An 18288-nucleotide genomic window follows, 5' to 3' on the forward strand; every position below is an offset into this window, starting at 1 on the left:
GCTTAATGTATCTCCGCCAAGATATTTGTTCATTATGGGTGGTGGGGGAGTGACTTTGCAATGGAGAAGCCCAGCAGATACCACTGTAATTAAATCATCAAGGTTAACATCACACATCAATACCACGTACTGTCTGATATGATGCAGAGTGAAGAACAATTATCTATGGTACTCCATTCAAAAGAAATAACCTCAGTCTAACTATGAGCTAACAACAGATACATCCAAATTGACTCACATTCTGCAAAATATCTGGCTAAGGCTCCTGAAAAGTATCAAGGTCATAAAAGACAAGGAAGGACTGAATAATTGTTAAAGACTGGGAAAAAAGAAGGAAACACGAAAACTAAGTGTAGTGTGGGAACTCAGGCGGATGATGGACCATAAAATGGACAATCATAGAAAAACTGGTGAAATTGGTATACAAACTCTAGTTTAATTAACAGTATTGTACCAATGTTAATTTCTTAGCTTTGATAAGTACAATGATTATGTAAGATGTAAACATAAAAAGAAGTTGAATGAAGAGCGTACAAAAATCTATTACTTCTGTGGCTTATCTGTAAGTCTCAAATTACTTCAAAATAAAAAAGATTTTAAAAATCCAGTAGGGGGGATGGGTTAGCCTGGTGATAGGTATTAAGGAGGGCACATTCTGCATGGAGCCCTGGGTGATGTACGCAAACAATGAATCATGGAACACTACATCAAAAACTAATGATGTAATGTATGGTGATTAATATAATAAAAAAATCCAGTAGGTACTACCATTTACATAGAAGGAAATGAAGTAAAGTATGTTAATGTCACATAGCTAGGAAGTATAAGACAGGAAATTTTAATCCAGTCATTTGGGCTACAGAACCTGTACCTTTAAAGTGTTTTCTTTTGCCTCTCAATAAAATAGATACATACAGATAAATAATAATAATTTGGGAAGATTTTTAAACCCACCCAGGGGCTAACCCAATGGTAAAAAATGTGTTTTTTTATACTTCTTTATTTTTTTCTCATTATATTAGTCACAGATGTTAGTGTAAGAGGTCTTGATTCAAGGGTCCACTCCTAGGATCTTTGCTTTCTACTCCCCTTTCCTTTTTCCTCTTAACACTCATCTCCAACACATACACACGCACGCACACACACGCACATGCACATGCGCACACAGACACTTTTATTAATTTCACTTCTCTCCATCACAATGCCTTAGAATATGAGCTCTATGAAGTTCCTAGGAGTGATCAATTTCCTAAATAAATAAATGAATGAGTGACGAGTCCCCACCTCATGAGGATACAAGGATTCCAATTTTTTTATTTTTTTTCACGTTTCAAGTTATTTAAATTCTAGTTAGTTGGCATATAATAAGGATCCCAATTTTTTTTATTTTTTTAAAGATTTTTTTTTTTTTTTAATTTATTTGAGAGAGAGAGGAGAGAGAGCACAAGCAGGGGGAGTGGCAGGCAGAGGGAGAAGCAGGCTCCCCGCCAAGCAAGGAGCCCAATGCAGGGCTTGATCCCAGGACCCTGAGATCATGACCTGAGCTGAAGGCAACCACTTAACTGACTGAGCCACCCAGGTACCCCAAGGGTTCCAATTTCAAATGGAATGCCCAGGAATGCCTGGGTGGCTCAGTTGGTTAAGCGTCTGCCTTTGGTTCAGGTCAGAATCTCCAGATCCTGGGATCGAACCCCAACCCCATGTTGGGCTTCCTGTTCAGAGGGAAGTCTGCTTTTCCCCTCTCCCTCTGTGCTTCCTCTCAAATAAAGAAATAAAATCTTTGAAAAATAAACAATAAATAAATGGAATGCCCAGGGAGGGTGATATTTATTTCTGAAGGAGGTGAGAGAACAAGCCATGCATATAATTGGAGAAAGAGAATCCAGTCCAGGGAAAACAAATTTAAAACTTCTGCGTGGGCAGGCTGCCTTGTTTCTTCCAGAGGAACAGGGAGGCCAGTGTTGTTAGGGCAAATGGAGCAAGTGGTGGATGCATGTAGAAGTTGAGTGAGAACAACAATGGAGATAGAAGATACACTCACGGGTGGATCCTACCGACTTTCCGCTGGGTGAGATGGGGATCCAGTGAAGGGTTCTGAGCAAAGGAGTAACATTGTTTGATTTAAATTCATACAAGATCATGCCGGCTGCCGTGCACAGATTCTTGTGAGTAAAAGGGAAGCAGGGAGACCAATAAGAAGTTACTCCAAAAGTCGAGGCAAAGTGTTAAGATGGCATAGACCAGTCTGGAAGGAGAAGTGATATTAAGTGGCGCCTTTGGCGTCTATATACAGTTTCTAGTCTATCATCAGTGTTCAGCAGTCTTGCCTGCGACATTCTCTCATGTCCTAGACAAAAACTTGGACTTTCAAACAGTTCTAGAACCTCTCCTATCATTGCCTCTGTCCTAGAATATGACTTCTGCTATTCCTTCCATGAGCAACCTCATCTCTTTTCCTACGACTTCACTTCAGAGAAACCATCTTCACGATTTTAATTTTCTTTCCACAACTTCATCTAAATCCCCTGCATATGCTAAAGACCGAACTTATTCCATGCTTTTCCTAGGAAAACATGCCTTTCTCCACCCTTAAAACAATCTTATTCCCATCTCCAGAAACGCTACCCAAATAAACACCCTTTGCTAGGTTACCCTCGTTCAGTGTTTCAACCCTCCGAAATGCCTCATGCTGCCTGTGGAAGGTATAAAAGAAGAAGGACCGTAGTAGAAGGTTTTTTTTTTTTTTTTTTGCATGTACTCCCTTCACTTCCCCTGCCCACATACCTGCCAGACTGCTCTATTCTTATTATCCCTATTTGTAGATTCATACCTGCAAACTGTAAATTATGGATCCAAATGATTATTTTTATTCTACAGGCAAGTAAACAGAAGTATGCAGTCCCACTGGGGACAAGGGATTTGGGTGCAGAACCAATGCTTGTAGAGAAGACTGCCACCAGTGTTTGCCAAGTTATTCATAGAAATGAGCATCTCAGAGATGTGTGGGTGGCTCAGTTGGTTGAGCATCCAACTCTTGCTTTGGGCTCAGGTCATGATGTCAGGGTCGTGAGATCGAGCCCCATCTTGGGCTGCGTGCTCAGCATGGAGTCTGTTTACGTTTCTCTCTCCCTCTCCCTTTGCCCCTCTCCTGGCTCATGCCCTCTCTTTCTCTGCCAAAATAAATAAATAAATAAAATCTTGAAAAAGAAATGAAAAAGAAATGGGCATCTCAGTGGTAGAAATAGCAGTAGATAGTGAAAGTTCTTCCCAGCGGTGCTTACATTCTTAGAGGCGAGAATTGTTTTTCACAAGTAAATATCTAATTAACAAGAAACTTAAAGATCTTGTCAAATGCAAGGAAGTAGACAAACAGGAAAATGAGACGGAGTAACAAGAGGAGCAATATTGCTCTAGTAGTATGGGAAGATGTCTGAAGAGGTGACATTTAAGCTGAGACCCAAAGGCTGAGTATGTGAGGACTGTATGGAAAAGTATTTGATGCAGAAGAAATATCTAAGTCTAGTGATCAAAAACTAAGTTTGATTGGTTTAAGGAACAGGCAAGCTGTATAACTAGAAAGGAGGTCCTGAGGAGGAAGAAGTGAGATTATGCAGGGTCATTTAGACCAAGGTAAGGAATTTGGATTTTATTCCAAGAGCAATAGGAAGCCATAGAGATTATTAACTATAAGAGTAATAGTCTGATTTACATTTTTATAAAGATCATTTTGGAAGCTGTATGGAGAGTAATTTCAGAAGTATCAAGAGAATTGTTTTATTCATCTTTTCATCTTCAATTCCTTATGTTTGGGAATTCCCACTTTCTGTAGTGGATTCGGCAACAAGAATCATCTTCAGTTGTTTTATTCATCTTTTCCTCCTCGATTCCTCTTAGCCAGGGAATGAGTTACAATTGCTTTGCAGTGAAGAACTACCATAATTGGGAGTTTCTAGGCAAGAAAACAAAGGTAGAAGGTTAGAATGAGTCATGTGGTAAAGTATTAGATTTGAAGACATCAGTATGAATTTGTGTTTAGCTTAATATTGGTACAGATATATACAAACAGAATTATTTATAGATATATATTTACATAGATATAATACACATATATTTCATTGCTCTGTCAGAAGAGAGAGCTTAAAAGCAACAACATTCTAGTGCAATGAGCACACTTAGCTCCCAGTACTTGGTTTCTTATACCATTCTTCAATAAAAAGAACCAGAGATCCTAGGAAAAATGAACAATTCTAGGACTGAGACAGGGAACATACAAGGTGAGTCTAGAGCATCTTGTAGTGTCAGAAAGTAAGAAAGCAATCAATAAAAAAGAAAGGGAAGGGAAGGGAGGGGAAGGGAAGAGAAGGGAAGAGAAAGAAGAGAAGGGAAGGGAAGGGAAGGGAAAGAAAATCTAGAGTGAAGGGTATGACAAAAGGAAACAGGAACCAACCGAAAAAGCTTCCAACGGTCATGGGTGGAACAATTTGAAGAACAAAATAAAGTAGCATTAGATTTTAACCCAAAGTATAAAATAAATATCCATGAATCCGTACTGATTGTATAATTGAATGAAAAATTGAATAAATAAATGGGAATGAAGAGACAAGTCTCCCATGCAGAAGAATTCCAAACAATTAATGTGGACCCTCTGCCTCATGGAGGTGGAACATAATTCCTTTCCTTGCGTATAGGCTGCACCAAGTAACTTCCTAGGAGGACAGCATGGAAAGGGTGTTAAAGGAGTAACAGTAGAGAAACCTGACAAACAGCACCTCAGCTACATGTCCAAGGTCAACATTAATGATAAGCTATGTTGATCATACATACATTTGATATCATAGGGTGAAAATGCACTTTATTTCTGAGGTCTTCCTCCCCCAAACCTCAGTCTAATCATGAGAAAAATATCGGGCAAATTCCACTTGAGAAACATTGCCAACAAAATACCATTACTCCTCAAAACTCTCCAGGTCTTCAAAAACAAGGAAAATCTAAGATAATGTCAAAGCCAAGAGAAGACTAAAGAGGCATATTGAATAAATGTAATTTGGTACCCCGGATGGGATCTTAGAACAGAATATGGACATCAACTAAAAACCAAGAACATGTGACTAGAGCATGGACTTAACAATAATGTATCAATATTGATTAATTTTGATAAATGTACCATACTTAAAAAAGTTAATAATAGAAGAAATTGGATATGAGGTATATGGGAATTCTGTACTACCTTCATAACTTTTCTATAAATCTAAAATTATTCTAAAATAAAAAGTTTACTTAATAAAAAACGATTAAACTAGAACAATGCACTATCTACCAGGTGGATGGTTTACCAGCTAGACACAACCTGTCTTTAAGGAACCTGACTGAGGTTAGGTCAGCCTTGTAGGCTGGAACTAATGACTTCACCAGCTGAAGGGCTTGCCTGGAGATGCTGACCATGGCTCCTACCTTGAAGGCCAGCTCTGTACTCTTCACAGCAGGAAGCAAATGAGAGCAGTTCTGGTTTCAGCCAATTTTTGTGCGATTTTGCTCACTGTGTTTCCAGCACCTACAATGGTGCCTGGCACAGAGGAAATACTCAGTAAGGACATGGTGGATTTATGCAGAGGAGAATAATAGTCTAATGGCCATATATATATTCTTTGGAATCACATATCTGATTTTGGTTCTGTCTTTTTTTTTTTTTTTTTTTAAGATTTTATTTATTTGACAGAGAGAGACACAGCTAGAGAGGGAACACAAGCGGGGGCAGTGGGAGAGGGAGAAGCAGGCTTCCCGCGGAGCAGGGAGCCCGATGTGGGGCTTGATCCCAGGACGCTGGGATCATGACCCGAGCTGAAGGCAGATGCTTAACGACTGAGCCACCCAGGCGCCCCTTGGTTCTGTATTTTCTACTTAATAACCATATCACTGTTTGGCAAGTTTCTTATTCTCCTTTTCCCCAAACAATATAATGCATCCCCTTTGACTCAGTTTTTTAATCTGTTAGATAAAATTTTAATAATTAATCTAGTTTTATGAAAATTAGGCAAAACAATCCACAGAAAACAATTAGTATAGTCTCTGAAGCATATGAACTCATGAAAAAATATTAGTGGCATAAAAATTCGACCAATAGAGAAAAGAACTGTCCTAAGATTTGTATTCTCTCTCCCGTTGCTGTCTCCTAGTATTCAAATGGACACATACTATGTGTGAAAACAGTGTCACAGTCCCAGATTGGTTTCTAGAGTGCCATTTCTTGATGGGAGAGCACTGTGAAGCCCCGCCACTCCAACCCCATGGGATTCCAAATGGGAGCTCACAGGGACAACCATCTAGACTGTGGGGCCCTATGTGGAGAGCAGAGAAGATAAGAGAAGGGTGTAGAGAAAGAAGATCTCACACCCTTTAGACCCGGAGGCTCATAATTTTGAGACCTCAGAGCCGTAGGTTTGTGGGGAAAGGAAGACGGCACAATAGATCAGAGATGCTGTTTGGGAACTCCCACTTTCTGTAGTGGATTCGGCAACAAGAATCTGGACTGTGTGATGGGAATCAGAAATAAAAGATATTATTCTGGGTTTGTGTGTGTCTAATAGTCTTGCTTGCTTAAAGACCCCTTACAGCACAAATCATAGGATGGCACCATGCTCACAGTGTGCCCAGATTTTTGGCTTCCCTAACGAAACTACAGGGCTCAGATTTCAAAACACAGTAGAAAGTCAAAATCCCCCATAAGGGCATGAAACTAGGAAAGGAATAACAGTACAGAACGTCAGTCATTAATATAAACCAATCACCAATTCAGTGATTTTAATTTGACAGGAAATGTGGCCTGCCTTTTATCATGTCTATGTAGGAGTAACTGTATCAAGATATTCTGCTTCACCAAGCTTTACCTGAAACAAAATGTTTGCTGAATTAACTTTCTAGATAATTGTTGCATTTCTAACTCATTGTGTGAAGCATAGTCTCAAACCTAATGGCTGTGAGAGTTAGGCCCTTCACTGAGAACTTAGTCACCATCTTTTGGAAATTATAGTCAAGGGACAAAGGAATAATTTTCTAAGTGAGTTAAGAAAGCTCTTTTGTCTAGAAAATTAACTTTCTGAGAGATTTAGAGCTTCTATGACTTTTTAAAGATTTTATTATTTGGATGGAGAGAGCGAGCAGGAGGAAGGGGAAGGGCAGAGGGAGGAGCAGACTCCCCACTGAGCAGGGAGCCCGACATGGGGCTCAACCCTAGGACCCTGGGATCCTGACCTGAGCGGAAGGCAAAGGTATAACGCCCTGAGCCACCCAGGTGCCCTAGAACTTCTATGATTTCTTAAACTTGAAAATCCTTTCAGAATTCAAGTGTTAAAGAAAAGCTGATAAAATGTTATGCCAAACCGCAACCCCCATCTGTTTTGCTTTTCTTTCTTACACCATAAGAAAGCATTTTAGGGGCGCCTGGGTGGTTCAGTCGGTTAAGCATACGCCTTCGGCTCAGGTCCTGATCCCAGGATCCGGGGATCGAGCCCCGCATCGGGCTCTCCACTGGGCAGAAGGCCTACTTCTCCCTCTGCCTGCCACTCCCCCTGCTTGTACGCGCGCGCGCTCTCTCTCTCTCTCTCTCTCTCTCTCTCTCTCTGTCAAATAAATACTTTAAAAAAAAAAAAAAGACGACATTTTAACCCTTTATTGTTGTAAACTCACAGTCAATTCTGTAAGACGACAAGAAAGATGAGTTTGCTCGTTTAGATACAATATGAGGGACATTACCCAAAGCATGTCCCCTTGTAGCTGGACTTTAGGCCTCTCACTTCACCTTCTGGCATCATTTTAATGCAACAACTATCTTTTTTTGTGTGAATTGCTGCTGATAAAATGTCTCAATCCTGACAGAGCTGGAGAAGTGGGCTTAAACCTAAACAGTTATTAATTTATCTATTAACAAATTTATAAGTGTAAAACTGAGGTGCAGGCAAGAAGGGAAGAAAGAAGGAGGAACAGAAGAAAATGTGAGAGAAACCTGGAGAATGAGAAGTGAATGCCCAGGATTTATGAAGACCACAAGGAACCAGGGAGCAGTAGAAATAAACTGGAACCCTGAAGAGAGAAGCCAGTAAAATCAGCATGGTGATTCCAATAATACTCCAGAATATCTCCCTACCACCTCCTTTAGAGCATGTGAATTGTCACAGTCTTAGAAATAGAGTTTTAGGAAATTGGAACTAAATTAACATAACTGCTCATTCTATTTACATGGCCTTTACAGTGTATTTTACCTTCCTGGGCTTAGCTATTATGCAACATTCATAAAGTATCCTTGAAAGGACCTTTAGCAGAAAAGGTGACACCCTTTGGAGGTTGAATTCTTCCATGTTAAAAAAAATATATACAAATGTCTCAGTGGCCCCTATGTTAGAATAGGTAGCTAAAAATATGAGACACAGAAAGGGTTATACTTAAAAGTAAAGGATAAAATGTCGTTTTTATTTCTGAAGTATTAATAAATAAAATATAAAAAATAAATTATACAACTTCTAAATTTTTTGATGAAACCTTTCTGAAAGACAGGCTAATTAAATTAGTGTTTCAATTAAAATGTAGGCTTAGTAATTTTTTTTAGTGATTTTGTGATTGAACTTTTTGTTACTGACTGAACAATTAAGAAAGCTTCCTAATTATTTGAACATATATTAGTAAAAATTTCACATTAGGAACACATTGTCTTTGGTTTGTAAAAATCATGTGACAACATACAAGAGGCTTTGTTAGAATTTTTGAGGGAGTCTATATGAGTAACTGTACTTCCTTCTAATTCCTCCTACATTTAGAGCATGAAAAATTCATTAGTACAACTAAAAAAGCCTTTTGTGATGTCAACAGCATTTTTCTGGACCTAAGATTTAGGTACTAAGTCTCTTCACACTACATGTGTGGGATTACTAATCTTGCTTTTTACAAGACTTTCTATTTAGACAGGATATTTTAACAAGCAAAAAGAATGCCATACTATCAATTCCTGTGGTTTCACACATTCGAAACTGTTTTATTTCCCTCAGTGAGACTGTTTTTTAAAAGAGGAATGGATGAATAATTATTCTTTTCATGGTGTACATTCAGTATAAACAGGTAAAACTGTGATACATTGGTCTCACTAATCTCTCTGTATTCTTTTTGAAATAAATGAATGCATTACCTTGCTCTGAATACTATATATGGGTCATAAAATAATCAATCCTTTCATATAAATGTTTGCTTTATCCAAATAAATTTTTTTACAATACAATAATTTGAAGTTAGAACACATGATTACTCTTCCAGTTAGCAAGGAAATCTGCTTTATAGATAGATAATTCCATATAATTAATTATAAAGTTCACACCTATCACAATGAATGCCAAATAGAGCATAATTAACTTTTTAAAATGCAATGTGTTCTAAAGGCACTTAAACATGACTATGTCAGAAATATTATTCTTTTACTTAAGTATACAAGAGAAATGTTAAAGAGAGAATGAACACAGATGTTATAAAAAAAAAAAGACCTATTTATTTGTAAGGAGACTACAAGCAGATATGAGGTATACCTTTTAAAACTATATTTTAGGGGCACCTGGGTGGCTCAGTTGGTTGGGAGCGACTGCCTTTGGCTCAGGTCGGAGTCCCAGGATCGAGTCCCGCATCAGGTTCCCTGCTCAGCAGGGAGTCTGCTTCTCCCTCTGACCCTCCTCCCTCTCATGCTCTCTATCATTCTCTCTCTCTCTCTCAATAAAATAAAAATCTTTAAAAAAAACAAACTATATTTTATAAGTAATTCCCGTTTTAAAGGTTTGCTTTCCTAATTGTTCACAGTCAAATTTCACACCAGTATGAATGCAGCTCCAGATCAAGTGGCTACATTTTATCTTGCTGATTTTGGTTAAGTGCTGTGTAATTGATGTCTTGTTCTTATCCACCCCTTAGGGGAATTTTCAATACTTTCATGTCATACACGTATTTACAAATAGAAAAGGCAGTAATTAAAAGGAACAAAAATAAAAAGAGAAGGGAAAATAGTCCTATGTGGCCCTAAGGCCCTAAATCCTCCTAATGAAACTGTGATCCCTTCTGGATCAGAAATCCACTCCTTAAATGTGGCACACTTGAGGGGAAGGGTGGGGGTGGGGAGTGTGAAATAGCAACAGAGGAGCAGTATAACCTAGTGCTTTAATGCAAAGGTTCAAAACTCAGCTCTGCTCTGTGATCCAGCAATTTGCTAAGTAGTAACAGCCAACCTACCTAGGAAGCTTACAATGGGCCATATGCTGTTCTAAGCACTATGTCAGTTAAATTTTGCAACAGACTTATTTTATGGATTAGGAAAATGAGGTTACTTTGCTTCTTCATGTCCGCTTTGGTTGCCGAGTTGAGATTTTACCTCAAGTAGTCCATCTCCAGAGCATATGCTCTTAACCACAAATCTATACCACTTCAAACCTCAGATTACACCTCTACGAAATGATGGCATGGGTGACTATTATGGTATACTCCGCCTACTATCAAAATGTAATAAATTTTAGTATGGGTAAATGGATGTCAAAAGCCTTTCACATAATAAGTTCTTGCTAAGTGTTGACAGCCACTAAGCTTGTGGTAGATACAGTGTCTGGAATGATAAAATTCCAGTTTTAGGGATTATCTTGTTTTTATTAAATTTAGATTTCGGAATCAGATAAATCAGACCTAATGTTGAAAGGCAAGATATTTCCCAGGACTATCACCTATTTTAATTCGATAAACTAATTTTGAAATATCAACTCTGTTTTGTAGTGCACAGAATTTTGATTTCTGAAAAAGATCTAAGAATATATAGCATGTAATAAAGGATTTGAAAAATAGTTATCCAAATTGGCAAATTCAGGAATCCGTTTTAGGTGTTGATTGGCACTGATGATAATGTTCTAAGCACAGGGTTTACTTGCGTGATAGTCCACTAGCTGCCCACTGGTGTTGAACCCATAGCTTCTCAACTCACATATTGTATTTGTTGTTACAGAAATGTCAGGTATCAAAGGCTTCCATACTAGGGGATAGCTTGGTGAAATGCAGAGGGCAGTGGCCTGGGAAGCCATAGATTTATCCTCTAGACATAACTTTGGATAAGTCACTGACCCTTGCTAAGCCTCTGCATTATCAGCTATAAAGTGTTTTCTTTAAAGAAAGCGGTGGGTGCACCTGGGTGGCTCAGTCGTTAAGCGTCTGCCTTCGGCTCAGGTCGTGATCCCGGAGTTCTGGGATCGAGCCCCACATCGGGCTCTCTGCTCGGCGGAAAGCCTGCTTCTCCCTCTCCCACTCCCCCTGCTTGTGTTCTCTCTCCTGCTGTCTCTCTCTCTGCCAAATAAAAAAAGGAAAGAAGGAAAAGAGAGAGAGAGAGAGAGAGAGAGAGAAAGAAAGAAAGAGGTTGTTAGACCTTCATATGCCAGGAACTGCGCCAGGTGGCCTTGATTTGTGTTTTTAATGTGTGTAAAGGAATTTGCAAGTACGCGCGTGTGCTGAGTAGCTTACACTATTTTGGTGAATGTATATTGTGAGGGGAGGTTGGGGAAGAAACCACATGCCAATGGACTGGTTGTGTATGCCTACAAATGGTGATTATGTGGGACACATTATGTCCTTAGAAAAATAGATGATGTTCAGTTGCCCGAAGTCCAGAATTTAGTCTACCTGAATTGAATGATCAATTAGATCTCTTGAAATATTGGCATCAATATTTCAGTTTGTGCTGCTTAGAGAATTCTTCTCTGGGTTTCCTCATTAATTTTACAAGTAATTCTTTCTTTCTTGGTAAGACTACTGCTACTCATTTTAGGTTTTCTTTGTATGTGTGATCTCCATAGAGAATAACCATATCTAAACACTGATTTAAAAAAAAAAAAAGACATTGTATTAGCTAAAGAGAAAATATCGTTTTTCAAAAGTTTTATTAATTTGCCTGCCTTTCAGGAGCTGCTTTGGAAAATGACATGAGACTGTCATAGCTCAAATTGCTTATAAGACTTAGATATACTACATATAATTTCCTCAAACTTGATTTAAATAATTACACGTTAAGCTAACAGTATTTCATCCACTGCTTTCTACTACTTTGTCACTTTTTAGTAAGAATTTAGGAGGTAATTCATGAGAAAGAAAACAAAGAGGCAAAGACTTTGTAAAGAAAATCGAAATAATTTGGCAATTAAAAAATAACTGTGTATTTAAAAAAACATTTTCATGCTTTTAAGAAATGTCGCACATATACCTCCAAATTTGGATGCTTAGGAAAATTGTTCACCTACCAGAAGTCATTTCCTTTTAGATGGTTTCCAGATTGTTGCCCTAATGCTTAGCAGCGCACCCCCCCCCCACATCTGTGTTACTGCTCTGCTAAATGGCGGGAGCCAGATGTTAGCTGAGTTAGGGCACCCTGACAGTCTTTAATAAACAGAAGCACATCCTAGACTAACATAACCATTTGCTTTTCATTTATAGATACATAAGAATCGTAAGTGAAATAAAGAGCTTGATTGTCAACAAACAAAAACAGATAGGCTAAGTTTTAAGGACACAATGTCTAATGTAACTGGATTACTGAACTAGTCTCAGGTGTGTTTATCTACTAACACAGAACATTCACATGTCTTGAATAATTTATTAAATCTTCCATCTGCTAAGCCAACCATAAAATTGTTCCTTTCCTTACTATCAAATGACAACACTGATTTATAGTGACATGACTTCAACTGGGGAGATAAATACTCCTAGGAATAAATATACTTTGGCCTGCATTGGCAAAATAAAACTTCGAATTAAAAATTAAATAAAAAATATTTTTACTTTTACCATATGTGCATTCTACTGTGTACCCTTATTTAGCTAGTAGAAGTGCCCTATACAAAACTTCATTTCAAACTTCTAGGAAAATTTTTCTGGGGGGAAAGGACAGATAAAGATACACATACACTCATAAATTTCAGACTTACATTTTTCAACTCTTGATTATTTATAAAAAATAATTTATCCAATTTTGGCAGTTATCTCAGAATCAAAGCTATTTCATGAGCATGTGACCTGCATGGTCACAGAGGGCTGTATGTTTAGGGGCGCCTGGGTGGCTCAGTCGGATAAGCATCTGCCTTCGGCTCAGGTCACAATCTCGGGGTCCTGGGACGGAGCCCCACATCGGGCTCCCTGCTCAGCTCAGCAGGAAATCTGCTTCTCCCTGGACTCTGTTCTTGGTTTAATCCTCTGCTGTCACCATCTTGAAATTCTTATAGCATTTGAACAAGAGGCCTCACATTTTCATTTTGCCTTGGGCCTTGCAAATTACATAGCCAGTAACCATTCAGACGTTTATTACATCTGTGAGTCTAATATTGCCTGTAATAGTAAAAGAAATGTAATCAATTTAAACATTGTGAATAAACCACCTACTGCCGTGGTTTGCCAGGTTCTTTACTGGCCGAACTGCTAACTCATGATTGGGGTCTATAAATCCCATACTGCTGCCTTGAGACCTGACCAAAGCTGACGATTCTCCTCTCTCATCTTCCCTAGAGATGACTCTCAGCTCTTCCGGGGATTACATGTGCTATCCCTGCAACCAGCCAGTTAATTCTCTTTTAGCTTAACCAAGCCCATGCAGATTTTAGTTAAACTCAGCCAGATGGGATTTAACCAGTATGTACATCATAAATAGGAATTTGATTAAAATAACTAACAGAAACTCATTAAGTATGATATAATGCTGTATTAAGATGAAATGGAGCTATGAATATGGTCAGAAAAGACACATGTCATTCTTGTTTTTTCGTTTTAAACAATTTGCAAGACACTATGTAGGGCAGTGTCTCCTTTTTGTTGTATTTTTTTAAAGTACATTTAAATTTGAATAGACTTTGGAAGGTATACACTCAAACCATTAACAGAGATGATTAGAGGAAGAGGCTATATAGGAGCAGAATATGCCCCTGCCCCTAAAATTTGTACATTGATGTCCTAACCCCCAGTACCTCAGGATGTGAATGTGTTTGTATATAGGGCCCTTAAAAGAATAATTAAGGCAAAATGAGGTCATGTGGGTGGGCCCTAATCCAATATGACCGATGTCCTTATAAGAAGAAATTAGTATCAAAAGTGAAAAAAGAAGAGGGGAGCCTGGGTGGCTCAGTCAGTTACGTGTCTGCCTTCAGCTCAGGTCATGATCCCAGGGTCCTAGGATCGAACCCTTAGTCGGGCTCCCCACTCAGCTGGGAGTCTGCTTTTCCCTCTGCCTCTGCCTCTCCCCCTGCTCTCTCTCTCAAATAAATAAAATCTTTTTAGAGATTTTACTTAAAAAAGAAAAGAAGAAGAGATTAGGATCCACACATGCAGAGGGAAGTCCATATGTGGACGTCTACAGAAATGGCCATCTACAAGCCAAGGAGAAAGGCCCTTAGAAGAAACCAACTATGCCAACACCTTCACCTCAGACTTCTTGCTTCTAGAATTATGAGAAAATAAATTTGTGCTGTTTATGCCATCCAGTCTTTAGTACTTTGTTAAGTAAGGTAGTTCTAGCAAACTAATACAAGCATCAACAGTGTTGTTCAAAAACGCAAGGCTTTGAACTTATATTTTGATGCCAATTGCACTCAGAAGCCCAAGTAGATTCTTAAGACAAGACAGAATAAAGGTTAAATGATTATAATTAATTCAAGTGACTACAATTTTTTTCTACCATGACAAGTTTTCAGCATAGCCACCCAACCAGCACATCACCTCAATTATGTATTTACTATTGACAAATGCTTCCTTCGAAGTGAGATTATGAAGGCCAGCTAGCAAGGTCTCAATATTAAAAATTAAATATGAAGCCTTAAGTACTTTAAAGTTAAAAAAAATAGAGTGGGAAATACTTAGGAAATACTGGCTATTGAATTGAATATGACATATTCACTGAGAATTTGGAATACTGATGAATGTCCTGACTATGCTGAAGTCTTATCATGGTAGAAGGTAACTGGAGAACTCTAAGAATTATGAGCTATGTCTTTGTTGGCTATTATATTTATGAAGACTTCAGACATAAGTAACTCGACGTGTGAACATTCCTTTCTCAAAAAACTCATACCATTTGTCAAGAAGGAGGTAAAGAGATCCTCTGAGCTCGTGTCCTTCTAAATTAGGGATAACACAAGTTTTTGAATCATCTGCTCAGCAATGATCATATCTCAATTCTTATCTACCATTTTGTCTAACAAAATACTCCAGAGACATGCAACTTCCTGTTTGTTTCAGCATGTTCAGGCACTTTTTCTCAAATCTCAGAGCTATGCTCTTAAACTGCCAAGAAAGAGTTCTTGATTCTTTCTCCATGGTTAAAAATCAAATTACCCCAAGTTATTTAAATAGGTATTTTAACTTTCATAGGCTTCTCTGCTAAGGTCTATCAAGCTTTTTCATTGCTCTTGGTTGAGAAATCTCATGTAACAAATCCTTTTATAATGCATTCTTTCTTTTACATAAAATGGAAGCCTCTGTACCAATCTGTAACTATTCCACCAAATAGACATTCTTTTATGGTTCTTCATAAAGTTTACTTTGTCAGTTATATAGCTCATTACAATCTTCTATTAAATACTGTCATGTGGTCACTAAGCTAGAGAATTTGGATATAACAGAGGTAAAATAATTATTTTGACTTTATGGCTGAAGTGTTAAATAGCTTCTCTGTAATTATGTGGGCTAAGGGCACACAGCTACAATCCCCATTTGGTTCCCACAGCTGTATGGCAACGAATTTACATGTTAGGAACAAGCATTTCTGTATAGGTATAGGAAATAAGGTTTGAAAACTGTTAATCACTTTTTTCTGATGACCTTAAAGTAGCTACCAAGTTAGAGAGAAGTCTTAAAGCATCGCTTCCATTGAATTCTTCTTTTTGGCTGGGTGACAGATCATAAAATAAACCAGCAATGGATCAAAAGAGGGAGGATGTAAATATTCAGCCAAATACATACAAACAAAAACCAACATTTCTTATTGACTGGTACAACCACAAAATAAGAGCAAGGAAAAAAAAAAAAGAGAAAATGGCAGAATTGAGTAAATGATGTGTGACCATGGGGGTATACCATTGGGAACTTTCAAGAGAACCTGCTGCAAGGAGCTTAGCTGGCTGACAGCCTCCCATGGCCACGTCTTCACATTCGATTGCTCAAGCTGCCAAGGTCACCTTCTAGTGGACAGCTCCTAGCCTTTGTCTGAGCCCAGTAGCAGTACTAGAGTTGATGCATTTCTGCTTGTAGCCAGGTCTCCTTTAATGGGCAACCTGTACTCAAGGACTCTCCACCACCTGCCCATGACTTTCTCAGACTACACTTCAAGCTGTAGCTCTTCCTACAGCTTAATCCTCCCTTCCCTTTCTCCTTTCAGGGATGTCCATTGTCAGGCGTCAGGGACACCTTTATCTGAAAGCTCTTCACACCTGCTTCTGCTCCTTTGCCTCCTTTTCCTTTTCATGCATTTCCGCGCCCCCCCCAAATCATTTGCATCTCTGAGGAATGAAGCTGACGCAGAAAGCAAGCTCAATGAAAGAAAAAGAAATTGTTTTTCCTTTAAGAAAATTGTCTACCTTAACTATTTTAGCTCCATGCCACCTAAAGATGAGGAAAATCCCTAATTTGAAGAGATGTTGGCTTTAATAGAATAAATTAAAGAGCAAAACATGTTTGTGTTTCTCTTCCTTTCAACCTTTCCTCCTTCCCCCCCCACCACAGTTTTTTAAATAAAAACAGAAACTTGGCAAGAAATTTCATTCAAAAAATTTTGTTTTTCTCTATTGTAGATATAAAAACTTGGAAACAATTTTTTGTAGCGTTCTTTGTAGTGTCACTCATAGTGGCAATTTTGGTGGACACGCAACCGACCAAAGAAAGATTCCTGCTACCAATGTAATTTAGTGAAACCTATCACTGTTGGGTAATGACTAACAAGCAAGCATTTTTAAAGGCGTGTTTGGAAGTTTCCACTGATGACTTTCTATTGGCATAAAGTATATGGAAACACAAAGCTTCTCCAGGAATTATGTTATTATTTATCAGTGCTCATACATATTCTTCATACAGGTAAGTCCAAATTTTGGGTATGCACAGCTGAAGTGCATTACTAAAACTCTCTATTTATACATCTGCTGCTTTATATTTTAATTAATATTTAAAGACAACATATATTATTATTAGGACATCCACAGTAAGCTATAGTATTATTTGAATATTGATTTAGAGGTAAAGAAAGTTCCACTATCTACCTATCTCACTCTTACGAGTGACTTATGGACTGTAGCTAGACCACCACAAAGATAAAAGAATTACATTTAAGAACAAAATATGGACTAAAGAAGGAGAGTACTGATTAGTTTAGTAGTAAGAGTCCTCTCTTCTGCCCCGTACCCCCCAAAAATCATGAGCTGAGCTATAAAAATAATTAGGAGAATACTTGGTAAAACTTTGAGATTGTTTTTATTTTGGTTTTGCTTTGGTTTTCTTTAATTGAAAAAGACGTTAAAAATGGAAATAACTAACACTCTATTTGTTCACTTTAATTTCAATGTCAAAATTACTACGCTACCTATCAATATTTCCATTCTAATCACCATCTACTCTCCAGCAATGACTCAGGTGTGACTGATCCATTTGCTATTGCCCACAGCCACTTTTTCTTTTCTCTCTCTATGCTTTGTATATACCGTGTCCTTTACCTAGAGACTGGGAATACCTTTTGAAACCCATTTATCTTTCATGTCTAGAGCAACCTAACTTGCTGATCATCACTGATGAGAGAGATCATGCTTCCAAGTTAGCATTAACTCTTTTGTTTCAGAAATTTATGTCCTCCTCAAGTTACAACTCTTTAATACAATTGTGATTTCCTTTAATAACCACTATCTCTTTTCTAACCACTGCTTAACTATCAAAACTTGGAGTTTCTTTTTGACACATAGTAGTACCTACTTGAACAAATCTTTCAGAGAAGGTCTCAACATGGTATAATGCCATCATCCTTGATAGCTAAAAAATATAGTTATTTCCCCTCATATTTTAATAATAATGGGTCTGGATAATACATTCTAGGGTTTTTTTTTTCCATTTTTTAGGACTTAGAAAATATACTTCATATTCTTCTTGTATCCATTATTAGAGATGAGATGTCTGAAATCCACCTATATTTTAATCCTTTTAATAAAGAAAAGTTATAGATGATTTTATCTTTGGATCTGTGGCACTTTTCCAGGGTCTTCTTTAAGTGCTAGT

The 18288-nt window shown here is 38.0% G+C and overlaps 1 long non-coding RNA gene across 1 annotated transcript in view; it reads right to left on the reverse strand.

Annotated features, from left to right (window-relative positions):
• Positions 1–3647: 3647 nt before the first annotated feature.
• LOC113911821 overlaps positions 3648–18288 on the reverse strand; it is a 73610-nt gene continuing 58969 nt past the window's right edge. Inside the window, exon 3 of the long non-coding RNA XR_003516603.2 lies at positions 3648–3949. This is a non-coding gene — a long non-coding RNA (uncharacterized LOC113911821). The remainder of the gene's footprint in view (positions 3950–18288) is intronic.

This window comes from Zalophus californianus, chromosome 12, assembly GCF_009762305.2.
Source record: "Zalophus californianus isolate mZalCal1 chromosome 12, mZalCal1.pri.v2, whole genome shotgun sequence".
NCBI lineage: Eukaryota > Metazoa > Chordata > Mammalia > Carnivora > Otariidae > Zalophus > Zalophus californianus.